This window comes from Vanessa atalanta, chromosome 16 (genome assembly GCF_905147765.1).
Source record: "Vanessa atalanta chromosome 16, ilVanAtal1.2, whole genome shotgun sequence".
Taxonomy (NCBI): domain Eukaryota; kingdom Metazoa; phylum Arthropoda; class Insecta; order Lepidoptera; family Nymphalidae; genus Vanessa; species Vanessa atalanta.
In genome coordinates, this window is record NC_061886.1 from 5,316,452 (window position 1) to 5,342,096 (window position 25,645).

General features: G+C 30.0%; 1 protein-coding gene across 1 annotated transcript in view; it reads left to right on the forward strand.

The window, feature by feature from the left end:
* Positions 1 to 1,215: 1,215 nt before the first annotated feature.
* The window catches only part of LOC125070069 (cGMP-dependent protein kinase, isozyme 2 forms cD4/T1/T3A/T3B), a 148,950-nt gene continuing 124,520 nt past the window's right edge, over positions 1,216 to 25,645 (forward strand). The window contains exon 1 of the mRNA XM_047679751.1: positions 1,216 to 1,546. The gene's annotated coding sequence lies outside the window, so the exon portion shown is untranslated. The remainder of the gene's footprint in view (positions 1,547 to 25,645) is intronic.

The window sequence follows — 25,645 nt, forward strand, 5'->3', positions numbered from 1 at the left end:
CGAACAAATACTACGCTATATGTTACCCCACGGTCACTACACTACAGATTTCGAACACTTACGATTTTATTATATAAATAGATCATTAAACTTTTATAAAATGTTAAAAATTGGTATGTTTCAATATTTAGTATAAGAACTAATTGTGGTATAATAATATAAATAATAGAAAAAAAGGTTAAAACTAACTGTCTATTTTATTGTATACAAAATATAAATAAAAATATTGTAAGTTTAATTGAATCAGTTTTATTTTATAATCATTTGTTAACTAACATCGAAAGAAATAAAAATAATTCTGTTGTCCTATCTATTTTTTATGAGATTTATGATTGATCTTACGTCGCTCGGTTTGACGCCATCTATTAGAATATTTGGGCGTAATCTCGTTACCTCGCTTAACCCTTAGTACACGGGCTTGCCGTTTTTGTCGATTTTGTAAGTGTGTGCGTGCGATTCTCAAGGGCACTTAGCTCTTGTAGTCCTCTTAACTGCCCATGTCATATTGCTGGACATAGGATTCTTCCATGGCACGACCAGCACTTCTGCTATCTCTGCCAGCTGCCTTAATAAACAATTTTAGTTTCAGATTTATTTTTATGAAATATATCGAATATTATCTTCGTTTTATAAATAAAATGGTATTTTTATCATATGATATACATAATCAGTAAGTGCTATTTAATTGGTATATTTTTGTCAATCAAATTAGCGATTGTTCGGTTATGAATTATAAATCACATAGGTATATATAATATGATAATTACAAAATATAAATTTACCAATATATTATAATTAAGTATATGTACCTATTGTTTATCTTCTAAAAACTTCTACGTTTCATATTCAAAATAAAATTCAATGTCATTGAGTAATAAAATAAAATATATGACTGCGAAAACCTACTGATGTAAAAGGTATAAATTTTATAATTTTATTATACTTATTATATATTTAAAATGAAATAAGTATGTACCATACTTATTTCATTTTAAATAGATAGTTTAAAGTAAACTAGTGGTAAGAACAGCAACTAATTGACTCATCCAGAAACTTTTCCCTTATTCACCCGTATGAAACGATGGGTAAATGACGTAAATTTGTTGCGCATTCATTCATATTCACAGCGCGGCGTTTTTATTTATACCTTATACCGCTTATCGGCGCATCACGGCGGGGCTTATAGCCTTACAGTCTCTGTTTAGTTGCCATACGGGCAGCGAGGTAGCTACTCGTGTCGAGCTGCCCTCTAGCGGCGTCGTGTGCCGCTGATTCTAAGTGACCTTGACTCGGCTGTACGCCGTTCATTGGCCGCGATGCCAAGACGAGTTGCGGCTTTATCCTGTCCCTAAACTATGTTAATACTCTGACTAAATATTACCAAACCGGGAACTGTCTCGTGAGTACGCCCGCGCATGCAGGTGGCGGTTTAATTGCGCCTGTCAAAATGATGTGACAACCGAACATAACCTCTCAACTGTGTTTTATATTTTGAATGTGAACATGACGACTTGGAAAATGAGGAAGCCGTCGCGAAGTTGTCCCGGTGAGATTTACTTTCTAATTCTTACGTTCTAACTGGTCTTAAAGTTTAAGGTTATGTCATTTATACAATGCATGTATTGTTTTGAAAGCCGGCTCTGCACTGGAAACACTGCAGTTTACTCATTTACATTAAGGCAGACAAAGCAGTGATCTCTCTGCGGAATCTAAAAATAACTCGCCCAGTAATGGCGGTTAGGTTAATCAGCGTTTTACTTAAGTTAGTACCCTATTACCTCATTACTTATTGCATGAGATATTGTTGCGTTTATTTACTATGTAGGTATGCGTTAATAGTCTAAATGGAAACATGGGCGCGTTTCGTTCGGTTATTGTACGTAGTCTTTACGTTTTTAAACAAGAATACCAGAGTTATATAAATCAAATAAAAAAGAAAATCAGACAATATATTGTATTTATCAATAACTAAATGTGTATATGACTATTTAAATTCCGAACGTGGCTTCATAATACCTATCTTGTTTTTAGACACATTCAAACTTTTTTGAGATAGCGCTTAAAAGGATATCTGGCCTTGAATTTTGAATTTATTTTTATTACATACCTACCTAGCTTATGTTAATAGAATTCGATATTTTAAAAGACAATTTAAATTCTAAATTAATAATAAATTCGATGTTTTTTTTATAATTTTCGGATTAGCATAAAACATATTTGGTAAAACATTTACATGGTCGCCCTAAACATTTAAATAACAACGAAACACCGTTAGATAAAGTACGTATTTCCTACACACAAAATACACACACAAAAAAAAAACTACTTTTAGTAATTGACATATTATTTCGAATAATATTTTATGTAATAAACTATTTCTTATTTATCCCAAATATTAAATTAATAATAATTAAATAAAAACTGTTTGTGTGTTGTTTTTATGTACTCTTATTACGTTTATATGTAGTCATATTTATCTATAAAATACTCAATAACCAGCTTTCCAAATATTAAACACATTTTTATAAAACAGATGAATTATTACACTCAACTTATTTTAATAATTTATTTACGAATATGTTACTTGTGTACGTTATAACAAAATATTAGGAATTTAACTTTAGTTAATAGGAATTAAGAGTACCCGTCTACTATTATACCAGGTACTTTTAAAACTCTTTAAATAAATTGCATCAAATGAGCCACGGAATCGAGTATGAAATTAACGCAGTTATTTCATTAAATATTATTGCGCTATCGTTATTATTATAAATAAATCATATCGTTATTAATAATGACGTTTAATACAAGAAATAAAATAAATAATAAACATGTTTAATATTTATATGGTCATGTTATAATTCCTATGGTATCGTATTATCGTGTTACTTATATATATTATAAATCAGGTACATAGTTACATTATTTCTCGTATTATATATACCAAATTCAACCAATTTTATTTACATTATGACTGATTTTGTTAAACGTTTTCGAATTATAAAGAAATTCACTTTTAGTAATTTATTATACAAGAATATATATTTTCTAACTAGGAACATTAAATCACTTACATTTTCTATATATACATACTTGTATCTTAGTATGTGTGTCTCTCTTTATCAATTCCACAAATGTAATTAAGTATACATTAACTTTATTACATATCAATTTATTATATAACTATACATTGATTTAGATTGTTTTTTTTTTCATAGATGAACCTGTGTTTAAAGGCTATGAATATTAATAGATTTTTTTATCTCAATATCTTTGATTGTGAATGTTCATGTCATTTATGTAAATGTCATTTTATATATTATTTATTGTTACGAATAAAAACGTAAATGCGGTAAATAGCTCGTGTATTAAATAAATTAATATTTGCCGAATCGTATATGTTTCGGAAGCCCGAAATTTTTCTATGACGTCAAGATAACCGCATTGCCATATCGATCTGAACGCTATAGATAAAATTTGCTATCATTAATTTCGTACGATGTTTTGCATAAGATTTTTATAACGCTATAAAAAATATAAAATACCGTATCGGTTTCGATAAGATCTTTTTCGATATTGTAGTATTTATTTTTATTATGATATTACGATAGACCCAGTTATTCCATCGCCAAACATAAAAATCCACCTTAATGTATACAGTTAAATGAAATTACAATTAATCAGAGTGGTTTGAATTGTACGGGTCGGTTTATTGACAGCACATGGTTTGTTTTATTCTTCTTACTGTTCCAATGATACAACTTCGATGTCTATAGGGTCTTTGTCTTGTTTGTTTTGTCCTTTGTCTTCATGTTTTAAAAAAAAAAAGATCGATGAAATCTGAATATAAACTTAATTGCTTAACTTAGAAACGAATATCATGGTTAAGGACGCAATTTTTCTCGAATCCCTTAACTTACCATTTCGAAATGGTTATTAGACCTATCTCAATTGTTTTTTTTTTCGTAGGTTGCCCTCTCGGGTGCCCATGAGATAAGGGTAAAAAATACAGTATAAGTCTTTCAGAGGCACTTGATAATGGAGCCCCGGGCATGTATCCCGTGTTCTCTTATAGTACCGACGGTAATGATGGTTACATTTATGTATAATATTAATAATAAATATAAAATTTCTTATATGTGGTGTGATATCTTTATCGTCACGTGAGACTAAATTATGATCTGATCCAGCTGATATTATATCGCACCTTTAAAGTAAAACCGTTTCTAAACAAAATTATAAAACTTTAAAGGAGAGACAATGTTAGGAAAAAGTCACTGTTTTTTTCTATTTTATATATCATATTTTCAATAAGACGTTTAATGAGATTTTATGTTTACATTATGGCATGTGATATTAAAAAAAAAAAAAAAAAATTGTATGTATTACATTTATCTAATAGATGGCATTGATGAATATTTTCTTTTAGTAACGGTTGTTTTAAAAATATATTTGTTCTTACCACGACAAGATAACTTTACAACGTCTCACTGAAAACGATCATTACCACTTTACCAGATATACCTAAATATTAGTTATGAAATAATAATTTTACAATATTTAAAGTTCATTCGAATTACGTCTCGTATTTCTGCTAATATATAAAACGACAAGCTAATATAATATAACTTCGTCTATTTATTAAAACGCTCATTTGCAAATAATTCCCTTTGAGTAAACAAAAATACCAATTACGAAGAGCAAGGCTATTGCGATCGTTTTCAACATTCCGCAGTTATAAATCTTCGTTACGAGTCAAAATATTCTAATAATATCCATAATGTATGAATTAATTCAAGTTTTTTTGGATATTGAAATGAACGCAAATAAATTGGAATTATATTAAATTTTTCACTGGAGTTGGATGTTGGATACATTTTTATTATTCACTTAGCCCTTATGCTATTTAGTTGGGGTCAGTGAACTGTGTTTTTTACTATCTGTATCTCTAGTCATATCCTCAGTTATCTCAATGCATTTGTGAGTCCGAACACAGTCTCATCCTTGTTTTTCGGTATTATAGGAAGAGTTATACCTAACAATATTGCTATATTATCATTTATTTTTATAAAGTTACCAAATAATAATTATTTCATAATAATATTTTAATTAAACTTTTGTTATGTTGAAAACGAAAAATAGTATTACGTATTGTAAATAATATAACATAATACTATTCCAAATTCCTTACATCTACATTAGTCTGCATATAATTTATTCGTAACATGTACATTTTGTGACCATTGCTTCTGTTTAAAAAAAAAAAACTACATAATAAATTTATCCTGAACGAAATATTGCAACCATCATACGAACTCTTTAAATCGTAATATCATTAAGACATCAAATTGTCAACAACCATTAAAACTGTTTACGCTTCATTTATTATCTAAGGTCAAACATGAATATAACTATCTCTCCCTACTTCAAGACTTTAACGTTATAAATATTTACTAATAAATAATTTTAACGAGATCCTTAACGGAAAGGAAGTTTAGCATTAAAACCGAATTATGTTTACGAAAATTTTGTTCGGAATATTTTCAAACGTCAAAATTGAAGATTCATGATGCTATTAGCCAGTTTGTTTACAAAAAATCTCAATAAAACCTCTTAGTAATTCATCATTAAAAAAAAACTGATTCGGCTTTGCATGTGGAATGTTACATAAAACTGTTATTGTATATTCGTTGTGTAAATTGGCCAAAAATGTATAATACAGCCATTATGTCTTGGTAAAAAGCAATGACATTAGAATGGGTTTAGTTGAATTTAAAGTTAGAAGGGGCCCAACAGACCCTTGAAACTCTCGCAATATACTTTTTTCGTGCATATCTACATCTACAGGTAAAATCAAAGTCTTTTCATCCAATAAATACAGGACATTTTTTACGATGATTCGCTTTACCACCGAACACGAGATTCTAAATACAATTTAAGCACATAAAAACTTAGTTCTTGCGTGAACTCACAATCTTCGTTTGAGGTTTATGTGTTCTAACAACTGGCATCTCGGCTTTATAGAAATTACAAGCTATTCAATATATGAGTTTTACATTATGCAATTCTAATATCTGCACGTAAATGAAACTATTATTTTAAAATACAAGAAATAATTGACATGAAGTCACTTTATATGCGGGCTGCAATTTTTTTTTCTCGACTCGCACTACAGATAAGTTAAAATTATTAGTTCATCGATTTTTAAAACCTTTTATTTGACTTGTAATGTATATTAGTTAGTGTTAGTGGTAGCTTTAACTTTAATTCAACACTAATATGACGATTCAAAAGTGATTTTATAATATGTATTTGAATAAAGAATATTTTAATTTTAATTATGAGTGTGTTTCGGTCGAATCTTACAAGTGCAATTAGAATCACTTATTATCTTAGAAGTAGTTCAAATTTTACATTAGAGTTCAGATGCGATGACAATGAAATTTTATGGTAAGCAGGGGGCAACTTATAACAGTTATTATTATAAGTTAGTAGAACTTATAACACTTATTTATATCAGTTATAATACGATCCCGATTATATTCCGATCGAACTTCGGTCAAACCGCAACTGGATCGTTTTGCTGTAGAACAGGTAAACGGCTGATCGATTCGATTGTTAGTAGAATAATTGGTATCCTTGGTAAACAGAATTGTCTCCAGAGGATCTCCTCAACAAAACGGCAAGACAAGATTATTTTATACATCAAATAAACTAGCTTATCTCTAAAAATGTTATTTATATACACCAAAATAACGCAAACCTAGAACACAAATACAATTCTCCACTTTGGCAAAGTGAACGTGTTTTCTCATATAAATGGCGTTAATGTGCTGCAGCACTATTTCAACTTTATAGTTACGCCAGATTTATCGCTCGACTTTGAAAATTCGTATCTTTGCCTCGTTATTGCATCTGTTGCGATAGATATTTCTTTATAGTACTTTTAACTTTATTTTAACAATCATTTGAAACGTAACATTTGGGATTGTTAAGTATTTTCAATAACATTAATAAGCTTTTTTTATTAGTACAATATATAATTTTATTTTTGTGTCTATTATTTATTTAGTTATATAAATACATCTGTAACTTGTTACTAAAACTGTGAAGTTCAGCTAATTTAATAATGATACTAAAACCGTCTCTTAACGGAGTCCTCCGTTTGGTATAAGTTTTATGTAGATTAGTTTAGCCGTTTTTCACTTAGGCATTACAAAAAAACATACCCCTCATTACCTGCCTTTTACAAGTACACTAACAAACTTTAATCTATTATATATTGTAGTTTTGAAGTTTGCTAGTTGATGCAGTACACCAAATTTTGCTTACCTTTTGTTTTAAAAAAGATACTACGTTTGTCTTAATTCAATGAAGTGTTTAAATAATTTCAGTAGTGCAATATTATATATCAGCAAAGTTGAATTTAATATTAATAATTTAGTAATCATTGTAGTTTTTTGAAACTCAGATTATATATTTTTTAAATATTTACCTATTTCTACATACGAGTATGTACGATTACATTTTTAAATAACCTAATTGTATCCAATCAATAGCTACAGTCGACGTTGGCATGAATAATGCAACTATGCAAAAAATGTATGTAATTCTTTTGTACACGTGACTTGGTTGAAATAGCAGTCGTTCGAGGTACCGGCGCGTATCGAATGACAAGCAAGAGACTAATATATATAATACGATTATATTAAATATTAGGAAATCGAATCACAACTATACTTATACTATAAATATGAAAACGAATATCGTCTTTCTGTCTGTGACGCTTTCACGACCAAACCAGTGAATCGAATTTGATGAATGGTATGAAGCTTGATGGCTACTTTTTTATGCCTAACACCTGACGTCAACCCCTAAAACGTGAACGAAACCTCATGCGACAACTAGTTATATAATATGCCGTTGTCAACTTTTAGAACCTATGAACACATTAATTTTACTTCCAAAATTCCGATAACAGTTTCGTCGAGGCTTATAAAGATTTTTTTTCTCAAATCCATAGTGAATATCATAGATTAATCAAGCACGCGACCAATGATATTGCGTCAATTTGCTGTAAAATATTGTTTATTTGGCTTTTTTCCTCTTATGTTTGGAATAGAGTATAAAGCTATTTATAATATATTTTTTATATAATATGTGCTAATAAATACAGTCTTGTAACCACAATTGCTTATTTCGAAAATAAATGCATTACGAGACTATTTCGTTTCATAAAAATTATAATATTGGTTTCGTGTCTTGGGATCACGTAGCCAAAATTTCTCAATTTGTAACCATTACCAAGTGTAAACACGACCTTCTGTTGTCCTGTTCATTGTAGATTCAACGTTTCATTGCATAACACTTGTGTGAGCTAAATATAAACAAATGCTCATATTTTTAAAGCTCAATGGTATATGGGTTCGATTGGTAAAGCTATTTTTCAAACCTGGGAAATTCCACTAATTTATAACGGTTACAAAATGTTCCCGATTTTATTCTGATAATATTTTGAATGTAATCAGTAATGTATATTGAATCATAACTAAGGGCCATTTGTAAAGATTACGTACCCGATTCTCTTCCGATCCAATTTCGGCCGAACTGCAACTAGAACTTTTTGTTAGTTGAGTAGGAAGTCGGTTTAGCTAACCGTATCGATTATTATATTTCGATTCGATTGCGATGGTAACTTTTGCTTAGTAGAATTGCTCCCTCAGTTCGTTTTACTTTTGCTCCCATTGTTACCAACTATACGTTTGGCACTAAATAATTATTTTTAATTTCATCTCTTCTTATTATATTTATTCTTCTTTATGTAGTTACCATATATATCAAATTATAAGTCAGCTAACATTAATTTTAGTCCTCAGATATACTAATACTTTAGGTTAATATTTTTTTACATATTCGTATATGTGTCTTACTGTATAAAACTTTAATCTTTTGCGTATAAACAATAGTATTATATGTTTCGTATCAATATTTCTCGTTAAAACACGTCATAATTACATACTGATTGTCTAGATCTATTCATTCGATAAGGCGCGACCCTCAGCGTTAAATTTTTAGTATTTTTTTTTTTTTTTAGTTAATGAAAATTAATCTTATTTGTATTTTTGTGCTGTCTTTACTCTTAGCGTCTCACACACACTAACACATATTGTAAGTACAAGCGTCACTCATACTAATACATGACGATAATAAATAATTGTATGTGCAGTGGAGGGGCGCGCCTTTGAGAGCGAATAGATCTATAAACCTATACGAAAATGTTAATTACTTTTTATTGTTTTTTTCTAAATTATACGTGTATTGCCATTTAAAAAAAACATACAGCTAAAATTATAGTCTTTTGTTTAAAATAATCAACTATTATAATAAATATAGATATTATGATAGGAAATTACGTAATTTTTTTTTGTACGATGACATAAGTTATTGTTGTCTTAAGTTTAGAAAAGATATGTGATACTAATATTATCTGACAGTAAATGATAAGTTTTATAAGGAAATAGATACTCAATAAACGACGTCAAATATCAAAATTGTTTTATGAAAATTCGTGAATTATTGTAGTACTAAAATCGTCTATTTAAATATAATACAATGAAATTCAAATATCAAAATTATTGTTTTTTAATTTCTATTCGGTATAGCAATATAGAGCCGTTTAAAAAAAAATGATTTAAGAATTGAGAACAAAAATAAGTATGTAAATATGAAAAATCCTTATTAAACAATTTCTGTATTAGAGCAAATAAATGTAGTACTTGTTAGAATTGTACCCAGCACAAGAGGTATTCTGTAAGAAAAATTCGAAACTCACCGTAGAACTAAAACTTCTATGATACACGTATCAAAATGGCGTGTCACTGTAAGTAGTTTATAAACATTTCACGATGTGAATTCTTGCAGAATTGCACTGCTGATTGCAATATGACGTATAACATAATTATGTTGTTAAGTAAAAGTTTGTAAGATCATGACGTCACAGTTCAATCTAGTTTTATGGATATATAAAACGCCTTTATGTTTTTTTTTATACTTGTATTCTTTGCAATACAAAAAGCAAATTATTAGGTAGGTATGTTTAAGTAAATACAGTTTAATTGCTTTTAGTCGTCATCAACCGCGACTATGACGGTCGTCACCTTTAGATTTCAGCCACGTGATTGATTCACAAATATATTGTATATGTACAGTATATATCTGACAAAATTTACATACAACATTTAAAAAAAAAAACATAATATCAGCTTTTAATATACCTATTATGTAAGAACAGTGAGAATATCAGTGAAATGTGAAAAACCGACTTAATTTTAATTTAAAAATTGTTTTGTTCGTAATACAATAGTTATAAGAAAAAGAAAAATTGCCTGTCAAACAGAGGAGAAAAATGTACTGAACTGTTTCGCCTTTCCATGTTTATGTATATGGACAAAGCACATTATTTGTCATATTATGTCAGGATTATAATAAATGTGACGACGTAAACGTGACAAGAATAACACGGTCTCGAAAATTACATATAGCCTATTCCAATGGAAGTAGGAAAAAAGATAAACAAACTTTAGATTTACGTATTTCATGCGATTCGCACAATTAAGATTTTAAGATTAATATATCTTTATTTATAACACAATACACTTAACCACATATTTCCACTTTAATTTTAGATCCAAAATGCAGATGACAGTTTCGTCGACGTTCATCAAGCCATTTTTTCGTAAATCCATAGTGAATATAGATTAATCAAGGTCTCGACCAATGACATCGCGTCAATTTGCCGCCTAAAGTATAATGTTGAAATATAGTATAGTGTTACGTATTTTATGACCTAAAATGTAACAAATAGTTTAACTAACAGAATTAAAGATTAACGATATCGTGATAATCTAGCAACTAGTAAAGAACTTCATGAATATTAATTTTCTATTTGCGATTATAATCGCGTCCTTTGATGTTACGCAAGGTGAAGCATTGGACCATGCCAAGTTACGGATTGATAATTTACATTCAATCGTTGAATTCGCAAAACTCGATATTATTATGTACCCGACAACGTTGAAAAACCTTCATAAATACAAATGAACCTTCTCTTGTACAATCGACATTGCAGCTAGTATCGATCGTTCAATTATGATCCTTATTTTTAAAAGGATAAAAACTAACGTGCATGAAAATTATGTCCATGTTGAACATTCGTGTCGACGGTAATCGCAAATAATGACGGTGAGATAAACTTGTATCCGAAGTCTTTGCAGAATGTTAAGTTGGAATAATTAATTATTTAGAATTTTCTTTATATTTGATCGTTACAAAATTTAAGCATTTGCGAGTAATTGATTTTGAAATACAAAAAAAAAATGCGGAAAATAAAAAAAAATGTTACGTTTGTCTGAACACATAGGTATTGTAAAAAACATATATACTATTTTTGATCTCTCTTTCTTTTTATACATTTAACGTTGAATTAAATTATACCTACGTAGTTAGACCAAGTAAGGATTGACTAATTTAAAAATATTCATTAATTGCATCTAGAAGCTGACATTTTATAAAAAAAAGTGTTGTTTTATAGCAATTTACATTTTATATTAATTACTTAAATAATCATAATGCTATTTCTAATCAAGTGATATGCTAATTTTAAGGTCAATGGACTAACGGATCTTTTATTTGTATTAAATAATTGTCTAAATGTACGCTTACAAAATAAGCTATTAGTGTTAATTGCCGTATGTTTTATTATTCCGAAATAATAAAAATCAAAGCGCCCGATAAATTTTATTGTCAGATTTCGAAATTAACGTAGTGCGAATTACCATTAAAATTTAATGTACGTACTTTTATATATTTAACGATTTACGAGTTGAGTACTTATTGTTGTTTTTATTATATTTGCATTTACATTCTATAATAATGCACTCCATATTATATTAGTTATGTTGTATGTAACGGGAAAATGGTCGACCTGATCACCTGATAGTCACAACCGCCCGTAGTCATTGGCGTTGTTAATATTACCTATTCCTTACATAACTTGGGAACTAAGATGTTCCTTGCGCCTGTAGTTACACCGGCTCACTGATCCTTCAAATCGAAAAACGACAATACTAAGTATATTGTCCAAGGTATGCAAGAAGTGTAAACGTCAAAAGAGAAATGTAAAGAAATAAAAATGTAGACTTTGATATGCCGCTTCTTAATATATATTTGATAATTCTAGAAATTGTGACGTATTTGCTATTAATTACCACGAAAGAGCATAAGCTAGTTCGCAATTATTTTGTGGAAAAAATGTACCGATACGTATTTAGAAACAGGATCGCAGAAATATTTCGTTGTAAAATTTTAACAAAAACTTACGCCATTTTATATGTTTTAAAGAAATGACACGTTAGATGAAAATCACTTGAATTGTAACGATCGTCTCCAGCTCATAAATATATGTATATATACATTGTCAACAATAAATTAAGAAAAACAAAACCCGTTTACTTTAATCTGCCGCTTTTAATAATTTTGTATTCCTTTCCAAACCGGTAGTAGATTTTTGTCAATCGATAATTACTTAAGTGAATTCTATATTTAAATAATTGAGAATTTGACTTTGACTCGCACTTAAGTCGATACGGTATTATGATGCGCGTGTCCTTTAAATATTATCATTATTATGGTCAGTTTCGCATATCAATAACGTTTCACGATCGTGTTCTGCGGTGGGTTTCGAGTTAGTTCTTACGGAATAGCCCTACTGTTTTACGTAATGTGGCATTTGGCCAGTTGGCTATTATTTGTTAGTTTTGGCTACGTGACAGACTTTGTTCCTATCGGGATATAAATTATACGTTTGCGAACATTGACGTTATTTAACAGAATTTCGATATTTGAAATTGTAATTTATAATTTGAATTAAAATTATTCGGTACAATATTTAGTCATTCAAATATATTAACGAAAACTATTCACAGTTCACACGCCTGGATTTTGAAATTCACATACAAAGTATAAGTACAAAACAGTTTCAATTAATATGATTTTCTCTCAAATTACAGTTCAGAATCAATGAATAATGTTAATATTAAGGAGACCTTCATTAATTTTCAACTTCAATGTACCATTTCGCGTAGGATTTGCCGTCGGATTGTGAGAGTTAGGGTATGGCGAGTAGACCTGTGTTTGCGCAAACACTTATGCACTATCTTGTTCTACGTTGGCTGGTCACCCTTGAGATTTGCACAGATTAATGTTAAAACAAATTCCTCTTTCTTTTCTATCAGGTCATAAGCGAAGCGGCGATTGGAATTAATTTTATCTTATTAAATCGACGTTTTCTTAAAGTGTCATTTTATAATTTTGAAATGTAATAATTATTAACAAAAACATCATTTTTTCAATGAATACTTAACGGCTTTATTCATGAAGTAGGTATTTTTAATTATATTTAATTTGATTTAATTTTTATATTTCGATGAAAAACGTTTTATCTTTGTCATTCCAAGCGCAAATTAGCTTCAAAGAAAGAGACAAAATACACATACATAAATAATAATGTTATTATATTTTTAATACATAATATCTTAGTTGAAATATACAGTTCCTTGCTATTCGTAGCTGCAATTGTATGTGTACTATATCAAAGAGTGTTTGATCTTTAAGCGTTTATCGCCTGAGTGATCATTTTCGCTGGCATGTTTGCTTATCTTATGGGTTTCTGTGATGTTTAATATTGGGGCGGGATTCTGTTTGTACTGTAAAACCTAAAAAAAAGTAATGCTGCATTAAAAATATTCCATGAATGGTGGATTCATTTATATTAGTACTAAAATTATTATAACTTAGGGATTTTATTTTTTATATTAATAAGCGATTCACAGAAAATAGTTTATTAAATATTGTCACTAATGCTGTCATATGCTGACCCGATACTACAACCAAAATCACAATTATGTCAAATACATAGAAACAACACACTCGTCAAGATATTCTACCGCCAAGCCATACTTGGAATTGTTCAAGGGTTTAATTACAGGCACAAAGGATAGCACATCTCATTTCCTAGGGTCGGTAGCATTGGCGATGTAAGGAATCTTTAAAATTTCTTACGGCGCCCATGTCTTTGGGCAGTGGTGACCACTTACCAGCAGGTGGTCACAATGTGATCACTGAAAACTACTTCAAAAACTTATCACCAACCTTAAATATGTTCAAATACAGGCCCAAGACATATTGATAAATATGTTTGTCTTAGTTACTCAAGGATAAAGTAAGTAGAACAGTTACAACAAAAAACGCAACTTAAATTTTAGCTATATGTAAATCATGCGAATAAATACTATATCTATATAATAGAATGGTATAATAAACGCGTATTAGGTGTATTGGTGACTGAACGGGTTACGTTTGCGCTGACCTTGATTGCATGCATTTGCATTGGTAATTTCACGTTGCAAGATTAACAGCAGAAGCGACAATACATAGCGTATAACTGTAATATATATTTAATTGATTCTATCGGATAGTTAAGAGATATATGAGACTGTCATGAGTTTAAAGTTTGAACGGTCGAGCGGATAAAAATATATATAAGTAATTATCGGAGGTCTGGGTTAGATGTTAATACTTCTATAACTCGGAAGCCATTGTTCCTACGTCTGAATTTTCATTGGTTTTTGTTAGTGGAATATAGAGTACAGCTGTGTTTGCGCACACGACATTACACTACAGTAAGTCTTATATTGTTCACGATTATACAAATCGTAAACAGATATTTATTTTGTGATATAAATAAATTACTGAACACGTAATGACACGAAAAACAAATGAAAACTAAATGTTGTTAAACTAAATTTTGAGTTAAGAATCCCGTCTTATTTTTATGATTTTTTAAATTATAAAAATTATCATATTAAACTTACAAAAAAGGAAAATAAAAATGTATTCAATAATGGCTTAATTCTATTTTTCTTTTTATTATTCTTATTTATTTAGTATTTTTATTACTATACTATACTATTTTTTTAAATGCTTAAAATGAGAACATTTTATTTATAACTAATTTTATCTATTATAACTTTATTGTTATAAAATAGTATTAAAGTTTATATAATTTTAGTAGGTTTATTTCTAAATGATCAAATGCAACTAGCAATTTATAAATCTCTAGTGCGCGTTCTTTCGTCGGTACATCAGTGGGCGCTTTATTAGAGCGGACAAAAATAGAAATAAACTGTTGTCAATTACAAAATGTAATAAGTCCTCTATTTACTGTCGGTGAATGTCAAACGAAATTGCTATAGGAAGAAAGATTAGGAGCTTGGTTATATATGGTTTTGTTTTAATTTGGGCGTCAAATTACCCATCAAATATTCAACCGCTAAACAGTATAGGTACCTACTGTTACCTAGTGTCTCTAGAGACACAAGGGACATACAATCCTAGTTCGCGTGGCTAGTGGCGCATTGTGAATGTTGGTTAGTATTAGACTTACCATCAAGTCCAGGAGCTAGCCTCTGAATAAATAAAGAAATATATTTGAGGGAGACACGATAAATTAACTATTACAGTTATTTTTTACCTTAACCCATAGGCATTAGCGCTGCAAGATATATAAATCAATCAACCAACAACTGAGCTGTTCTGAGATCCCTCGTGCCTGTAATTATACTGGACCCTTCGAACCGGAACTCTTCAATACATATTGATGCTTGGTGCTAGAATAATTGATGAGTGGATACTCAGACGGTCATGCGAAGCCCTATTACAGAGCGCAATTATCTTATTCATCCAAAACATGGATTTCCTTAGGTTGATATGGATACTAATATTACAAATGCGAAAGTAACTCTGTCTGTTACACTTTTACGGGCAAACCAATGAACAGAATTTTATGAAATTTGATATTAAGTGAACTTGAATTCCAAGGAAGGACATAGGCTACTTTCTTTAAGCTCAAAAAAATGAACGAAGCCTCAGGCGACAACTAGTAGTAAATATAAATAGCCCGGTGATTGGTGGAATTTGAACACGCAATATATGATTGTCCTTTGCCATTGAGCTACAACAATTTTAATAATACGTATGCATCACGACTAAAATAACAAATGTTTCAAATTATAAATAAAATACTACCAAAAAACACGATATTAAGGAAATGTTTTTTTTTTTAATATTTTATCTCATTTATCTTTAATAGATAGCGTATTGCTTTCTGCTTTCCGTCTTTATCTTTTAACAGATAATGTTGTTTTCGTCTTTCTACTTTAAGACCACGAACACACCGTCTGATCTTTTATCTTTTACACTTAATGTGATATAAAGTTAAACAATGTTTTTTCTTCTTCGTCCGTACGTCATTTTACTGATGACAAAAAGAGACGGGTAATTGTTTGTCTAAACAGCTACTAAATAACTTCATCTCATAAAATAATCTCCTTAGAAAGTTCAACGAGTTCTTGATTGTCATTAATACGATTATATGACAAATGTGAATATAAATTTTAATCAATTAAACTCAGAAACCAGTTACAACTTATCTCTGAAAATAACTGTTTGTTATATAAAGTGTAAATAGGTATACTTATTTAACGGTTATGCATACATATGCATAAGCATTGCGTGGTGGAGTGAGCTCCAAACGAGAGCAGGCTTTATCCTACCAATGGGAAATTAAGAGGCTGTTACTTATATATATATATATATATATATATATATATATACAATTTAATCAACGTAAAAGCATTACAATTACTTATTGATAGTCAAAAGAAAAAATACCACGGTTCGTATAAACAATTGAAGACCGCCAAGTATTTGTAGTTCAGTATACTCTTAAAAAGTTAAATGTTCTGTTTTATCGTTTAAATAATCTCATAGTTTGTGGTGATATGTTTTGCGGTTACATAATACGAATTACTGAAATCTATACTAATATTATAAGTGCGAAAGTAACTCTGTCCGTCTGTCTGTCCGTCACGCATTCACGTTTATACAACTGCACCGATTTTAATGATATTTGGTTTTATAGTAAGCTTGAACCCCAATTTAAAACCTATGCATTAAAAACGAAAAGTAGTAGTTCATAAATAGATTATCTACGCAGTGCTTAAGTCCCTCGCATACTATGTACCCATGGCATGCATGCGAGTGTCACGTGATAACATTTGTTTGTATATTATACTAGCTAAACCCGGCAGACATTGTTTTATCTGTGTATATACTATGTACCATTGGACATTGTACATAATACCCTGAATTTTTTTAAATGATCAATAGTACCCTACTAAAGTTTGATAACTATTGAAATGATTAAATTAGGTAATTATTCATAATGTCTGCAGAGTATGTAAAATGTATGTTTCGGTACAATTTATTTTTGACATAAACATTCACAGACATCGATCAACGGAGTAGAAGTCTGTTATCAAAAATATAATGTATACATTTGAGTAGCGTGATCCTTAACAGAGCTGGGGAAAAATTACATAATTTTATTATTTTAAACCATTACTTGGCCAAAAAACTGCAATATTATCATTGAATTACTACTATTTATAGGTTTTTTTTTTAAATTTTATAAAAATGTATAATCATAAAATTTTAAAATAAACTCGAAACAGATAAGTATAGACGTGTGAACAATCTCTGGATGTTATTTCCATCCTCGTCTATATTTAGACGATGGTATATAAATATAACCAGTTGAGTGTTGAACCAGTTATCACATTGACCATCCCTAGTGTCTATTTTTAGATTCGGTTAGTCATATGTAACCATTTAAATATATGCAGTTGAACGCATACAATGACATTTCGACTCGAGAACAATTTGCCTTGTTCGTATAATACTCCACACGACTATTGAAATGTATATTTATATTGTATAGATATACAGTCGGTATGTTTAACTCGATAATCTCAGTTCAATTCCAGTTTAATTTGATTAAATCTATTTGCGTTCGAAAATCAAATTTATGTGAGGATTATATATTATATAAGTATCCAAGTCGAGTAATCTTTTAGATGCAATATAAATGCTAATCATAGGGCGTAACCTGGTTTAAAAATACTGATCATCCACAATTGATTTGGGTAGAATATTTTTATAGATATTGTTATGAGTACTTATATTTTTTTTTAGTTAACACCGTCGTGTCCATACAAACAAAATCAATTCAAAGCGACATAAATGAATTTGCTATTCAATCTTGAACCAAAATAAAGTACATAAGCTACTTTTTATACTTAACACGAGCGAAATTGTGGACAACAACGAAGTTTAGTAAGTTTAGTAAAGAGTAAATACTGTGAATTTGTATACACATAATATTTTCATAATATTTATAACTAGCGATCTTAAAGCAGCTGCTGAATTAAGTCATTCGTTGATTTTATCCTTCCGTCTCTGTACTAATATTACGCAGTTAAGTTCAGTAACTAGGTACAGAGGATTATATGACCTAGGCTATGCAGCGGGTTTACAATGTACGTTGTCATGGATTACAATTCATCTCCAGAACCTTTGATAGCTTTCTTCTCTATTATAATATTAAATAAAAGTATTAAATAAATCGAGTTGTGACTTATTTTTATTGACCATTTAACATGAGATTATCCGTGTAATAAACGATAAGGAAGCCGTTTGTTCTACGTATTTTGTAATTTTTTCAAGTACATACATATCTAGTTGAGTTAATCGTAAATCGAATATAGCTAAATTTTTAGTGTCATTTCGGAAATCGAACTCACTTAACGCAAAGATAGTTGTCAATGAGTTTACTTCACAATATAATATTATAAATTCATAACATGTATATTTTATTATACTTTTTCGATATTCGAATTGAATGTTTTTTTGAATTAATATATAAGATCTCGAAATGTAACCAATAATTGTTAGCCAAAAGATTATTATAATAACAATTTCTTATTTTAATTTCTAGAAACTCACCTAAGCTAAAGGAAAGCCGCGCGTAGTCGTATCAGGAAACCTGTGTTACGACTACCCGTTCTTCAATAGTTGCAAATTGTGTTATACCGAAGATGCTATAAATAAATGTATTAATTGAAAACAAAATGAAAAAATACATAACCCGCTAAGTTTCTGTAAGGTCACTCTCGAGTCTGAGGAATTAATAAACAAGTCCAATATTTCTATATATAAAAAAGATTATGACTTTGACGTTCAAATTAGAAGCGTATTTATTCCTGATAATATTAGTAGAATAATCTTATGTAAAATAATGCAGTAAGTAATGTTTGAGTTTTCGTGTCCCTCTAATTTTCGACTCTTCGATATGACAGCCTTATAAAAAATATTAATTCCTTTCATACATAATCGGCTTTACGTACATTTGCCGTTTAGATGATTAGTTTTAACATGCTGTCCTCTTCTTTCTAATATAAATTTATAGATGGCAGACAGAGAAGTCCGTTTTTAACTATACACCCGCCTATAAGTGTGTAATTAATTAGAATTTACGACTTTTGCAATAATTCCAGTTTCTTCTATTTAAATAGAATTTAATATGTATTCAAAATAAGTCGTGGCTGATTCCCGCGTTATTGTGCCAACGATTTTAATTTTATGCTATCTCTCAAATTTAAATTTAGACTCAAATATAGGTTAATGTATAGTCGTTTTGAAATTATAAATTCACCTTTTGACTTCATTCGAATGTCGTCTCGTATTCTGGTTTTGTAAAAAATAATATTCTTAAGCTTGGGTTTCGATATCAAGGACTTTGAAAAAAAAATAAAAAATGATATGTGAACGAACAAATAGGCCACCTGATAGTAGTAGTGGTCACCACTGCCTTAGAAATATTAACCATTCCTCACATCGCCAATGCGCTATTAACCTTGAGAACTAAGATGTCATGTTTCTTGTGCCTGTAGTTATACTGGCTCACTCATCCTTTAACACAACAATACCAAGTATTGCTGGGTAGCGGAAAAATTTGCTGATGAGTGGATCGTACTTACCCATATTTGCACAAAGCCTAACCACATAGTCAAAGTTATTATTGCTTTTCCCATATCGCAATTGTTACGCATTAATTAGATACATTTTGTCCAGTTTTCGTCCATATTGACTTCGGCGTCTTAAAACTGATATACTTTACACGATGTTGTGACAACGTTTATTCCCTTGTAACAATGTAAAAAACTATAAAAGTGAGTGTTTACTTTATTGTTTAGCTTTCAAATCTTAATACTCAACGGTACTAATTAAATTTTACAGATATATTGTCAGAGGTACAGAAAAAAATACTTAACGGACACCCCCCTCCACACACAAGGACGAAAATGATCGGAAACTGATATACACTCATGATACTATGCATATATTTATATAGCCTATTTTCAACGCACTTTGTAGCATTTCTAATTGCACAAATGGTATTCCGAATAAATAAATGTTGAATTCTATGCGATATAACTACATATGGCTTACAATACACGAGCCGGCCACGAAAATGTCATTAGCGTGGCAACCGGCATTTGTGTCACAAGTTCAGGCCATATGTTCACGGGTCGAGAGATATTGTGTCCAGAAATAGATCACCAACAATAACATTAACGTCACACGTCGTATGTACTTTATGCAACCCATCGCTGTACTGTACACGAATTCATCGACGCACGATGTATCGGAATTTTACGACTATAAATGTTTGATCACTTATATTAGACACTAGCGACCCGCCCCGTCTTCGCACGGGTGCAATACTGGTATTAAATACACTACAGAATGTCTGACAAAGTTCACAGTTTTTCAGTCATTAGAAAATACAAACCCTGCGTTTTATATCTGTGACATATTCATTTAAATTACATGGTGTAAAGAGCCATATTGATCTATATTAAATGCACAATGTATTTAAGGTACTTAATTGGATAAGGATTAATGCTATATTCCTTAAAATCACTTTGAAAATAATCCATTATTTCTCGTAAAAGTAAAGGGTAAAAAATGGTTATTGTGGGTTATATCTAAGAGATAGACATATATAACCGCAGACTTTTCAAAGACCTTTTTAAGGTGTACAATACTGTAGTACATTATTTTGATCTATCTCGTAGGGTTCAGCCAGCGTTTGCAATGTAAGCGCAAAAAATGTGTTTATTTACGACATCACTTTAGAAATCTCTAAAATAATCAGCGTTTCTCTGCTATATTGTGCATGTATTATACATATAAATCTTCTTCTTAATCAATCTATCTATTAAAGAAAACAAAATCCGTTGTGTAATTTTAAAGATGTAAGCATACAAACGAACAGACAGCAGTAAGCGACTTTGTTTTATACTATGTAATGATGCAGCAATGTTTAAATTATTTTCTTTATATTTTGTTTTTGGTATAAGCTGAGTGCAATTTTTTTTTACTGTTTATTTTACTAGGGGTGTCCCTTGATTCTGTCAGTTATGGTAACGATTTTTTACCCGTTTAATCTGTAAGTTCATTGGTTTGGTCGATAAGGTAACAGACGGACAAAATAACATTCGCATTTATAATGTTAGTATTGGTTTTTGTAAACGCTTTATTGTTTATTTTGTATGTTGATATACCGATGGTGTGTTATAATTTATAAATGAAGAATGAAGTATTTTATACATGGAGTATTTTTTTATTTTAGAATATCGTAATTAGTCATTATAATATATACCGAAATAAAAATGCAATTTTAAAAATATTTTTTACAAACACAAGAAACGACAATTTAAAATATGATTTATTGATACAGGAGACGCATATTAGGTAATACTATTAAAATAATAGCTTCCTCCCAACATTTTCCTGTTAGAACTAGACAATAAATAATATAAATTTAACGACGACATTTACATTTATTAAAATTAAGTTAAAAACAGACATAATCATTTAAATGAATACTAAATTGGACGTATTAACTATGTTGAGCTGAGATGTTCCACTGAGTTTGTATGTACTTAATTTGATCATGTTAGTGCACACTAAAAAATCATGCAAGGAGTATAATTAACTTAGAAAAAACGTGTACAAAAGCGGTGTTATCCCAATAATCAGGTATCTTCGAGCGAATCTGTACGGAGAGGAGGGTAAATCAAATTGGTAGATGGGAAGTGTATAAATTTAAAGCAACCATGATATGAGCATATTAAATAGTTTACTATTATAAAGTATGTTTAAATGATGTTTATTTGTATATAAGCGATGATGCAATTTAAGAAAAAAAAATCACCGGTAGAAAGCTACAATATTCTTAGTGCTAAAATATCAAAAACCGTATGTATCGGATGGAATTCAGACAAATGTGCTCTATTGAACTTATATTTAAGAGGAAAGGCCATTGTCCAACCGTGGACCATTTTCAAAAAGTCTTGAAACAATGCAAGAAAACAAATAAACGCAAAACTTTGACGATTTTTTATTTCGTAATTAACCTTCTTGACATATGGAATATATTCAACAGCGAACAACAAGAGAGTTAAAGCTATATTTTTAGCATTTTTATGTTTGAATTCATCGAGAAGTGCGCATAAATTTCGTGTATAAAGAAACATTTACAGATTTTTTGCCCGTAAAACTCGGTATTACTTATAAAATTCAAGCTTTTACGGCCGACGGATACTGGCGTGACGTAGACATTCTAAAATATCTTGATTGTTTAGCTGAATGTGTCCTCTTTATAATTTGAATCAACCTAATTAAAGTCTACAAATTGCTTGTTAAATTCAGATGCTAATATATCACGAGCAAGCGCCAAATTAAATATCTCTACCGGAATAAGTTCGTGGGTAATCTGATTCGTCTTTAGTGGAATGACATCGTCGTGTCCAATAGAATACCTTGATATGTTATGTACAATACTGGCGCCACACTACAAAGAAATGTAAATTAAACATGGAAGTTTAAATAAATTAACATGTAAGTACCATTAGTTTATTCTTAAAACAGTCATAAAACATTTAATTTGAAAATCCTCAACTATTTATAATAGAACATTTATTACAATTTATTTAGGACGTTTGTTGTCCTAAATAAATAAATTGTTATAAATGCTGCAGTTGAATACATTAATTTTACAATAATAAATTAAACGGTTATTCATTAAATATTCTACTAAAACAGGTTATCGCATACAGACAAAAAAAAACAGAACTAGGTATTTAAGGAGTCACTTTATCGTCATCATTAATAATAAAATTATAAATAAAGTAAATGTCACACATATTATATTAGAACGTAAATTAAATAATAACATTTAAAAGAAAATATATCAATAATCATAATTTATAAATATTAATCGATAATTTTTATAATCTATTTAAAGGGTTGTCTTATAATCCAATATAATAAATCACTATACGCATTGAATAATAATACGTTATCAACAAGAGAACCAAGTAGGTATTACTCTCATAAAACCGGTTCGACCAATCGTGTTTGGATACTCTGTGCTCTCTATGTCCAAGCATTTCATCTATAGTGAGACTCGATACCAAAGCGGTCTGATTCGGCTTTTTTTTTTTTTAATAAATGAACTTGATTTATTGGAATAACATATCGTCAATTTGAAATCGTTAATGTACGTTAATTCAAATGGATTTTTGCGAGACGTGTACTAATGGTAGTTTTAATTAAACTGATAAATAGCGTTTGTGTTAATAAATTGGCTTAAATCTGGCTTAAATAAATTACCTATTAATTTATTGACAAACCTAGCAATTTTATTTACTCGATAGAAGAAATTAACTGCCTTTAAGACTTGAGTAAATTTTAGAGTAGGGAAAATACTTCTTCTTTTCCCTGCCCGTGTTCCAATCTATTTGGGGTCTTTTCATTGTCCTCTATTATCTAATCATTCACAAACATCTCTCTTATATCCCTTCTCACGCACTCCATCCATGTTTTCTTAGGTCGCCCTCTACGTTCCAGCTCATCACTATTTTAGTAACGTCTCCTCTCTCTCTCTCTCTCTTAAATAAAATATATTTTGATTTAGAAAATTAAATAAATCACCTTTACCTTATTTTCGGTATATTATAATTAAAAATCTTGCTTGATTTAACGTCGTCTACTACATTATGGCTGAATGATTGCTACCTTTTTCTCATGATTAGAATTAAAAAGTCAACCGTACATATATTCTGTAATAAGGAACTCGAAACTAACCGCAGAACATGAACGTGAAATATCAGAATGTGATCTGCGACATTGACTATAATAAATAATTATATAATGTATGAAATCCACTTATGAAAATGGCTTATCATCATAAATCTGTTGGCAAAATTTTACGAGTATGATGCGAAGTGATTTTTACAGAATCTCGCTGTTCGATCTGAAATAGAATTACAATTTAATTTAAAATTTGTAACAGTAGTCTTGTGTGGTCTACATTCTCATATTATATATTCTATGTATAGCTGTGGTTTGTTATATACATACGATCGATTGGGTACATCGTAACCTATTTTTGCCTTCTTTTGAAGGACTTTAGGTATCGTCTTCTTCGAACTTTATATAATTCGTATTTTTAATTTTATTTTAGATGCGAAAATTTTATTTGCTTATTATAAGGCGTTATTTTATTTGCTTCTTATCTGCTTTTGCTAAAAAGGCTTGAAGCGCATTCCACCATGATACACATGTGACACTCATCAATCCAATTAAGCTCATGAATATTCAGTAGTGACCTGTGTTTGTACCCACCATCTTCGGTTAAGACTCACGTTTTCTAATTACTGGGCCGGACTGGCTCCTGCGTCAGATACTAATGGAGACGCGAAAGTAACTATGTATGTCTGTTACGCTTTCACGCCTAGACCACTCAACCAAGTATGATAAAATTTGGTTAAAAGCAAGCTTTGAACCCCCAGAAAGTTCATAGGCTACTTTTTTAAAACCTACGACCGCAAGTCTCTAAAAACGCTCGCAGAACGAGTATCGTAATTAAATGTTTTTTTTTTTTTATAAACGCCAAACGACAGGTTTTCGATTGTAGGATTATCTTGATCTGCTTATATTTTTCAACTATTTAATATTTATCTTCATCTTATTTCTTTAAACTTTTGAAAATACAGATACTATTAATTTTACATTTATTGCAAAACTTGTGTTTGACGTTGTAAAGTAAGTCCTTAAAATATACAAGTTGATCGTTTTATATGTACAGGTAGTCGTTAATCAGATATATTTTTTACTGTAAAAATTATATTATTCATTAAAAAATTAACACCAAAACCGGTAATACGACAGTATTAACAACAATTAGGTGTTAAGCCTTCTGAGCCAACGTTCTAAACGATTTTTCATATTTGTGTATATTCTATACGAGCTATTATTATCCTTAATCTAAAGTCAATAAGGATTACATTCGCATGATATGTCTTATTCAAAATATGCATTAGTTGTGGAGTTGCTTGTAACCAACACAGGGTAACCCAGTGTGATGCATCAGGACACATAGGGCTGCATAGGCGATTTATTAAAAGCCTCTAACTGCTTAGTTCTTAGTTCTCTTATTCAAAATGAATAGCTTTAATTATTTTGAAATCAATATTTTGTGATATATAACGAATTGTGATACGAGATCGTTTCTCTTATCTCTCCGAGCTAAAAATATACACGGAAAGATAAACTATTT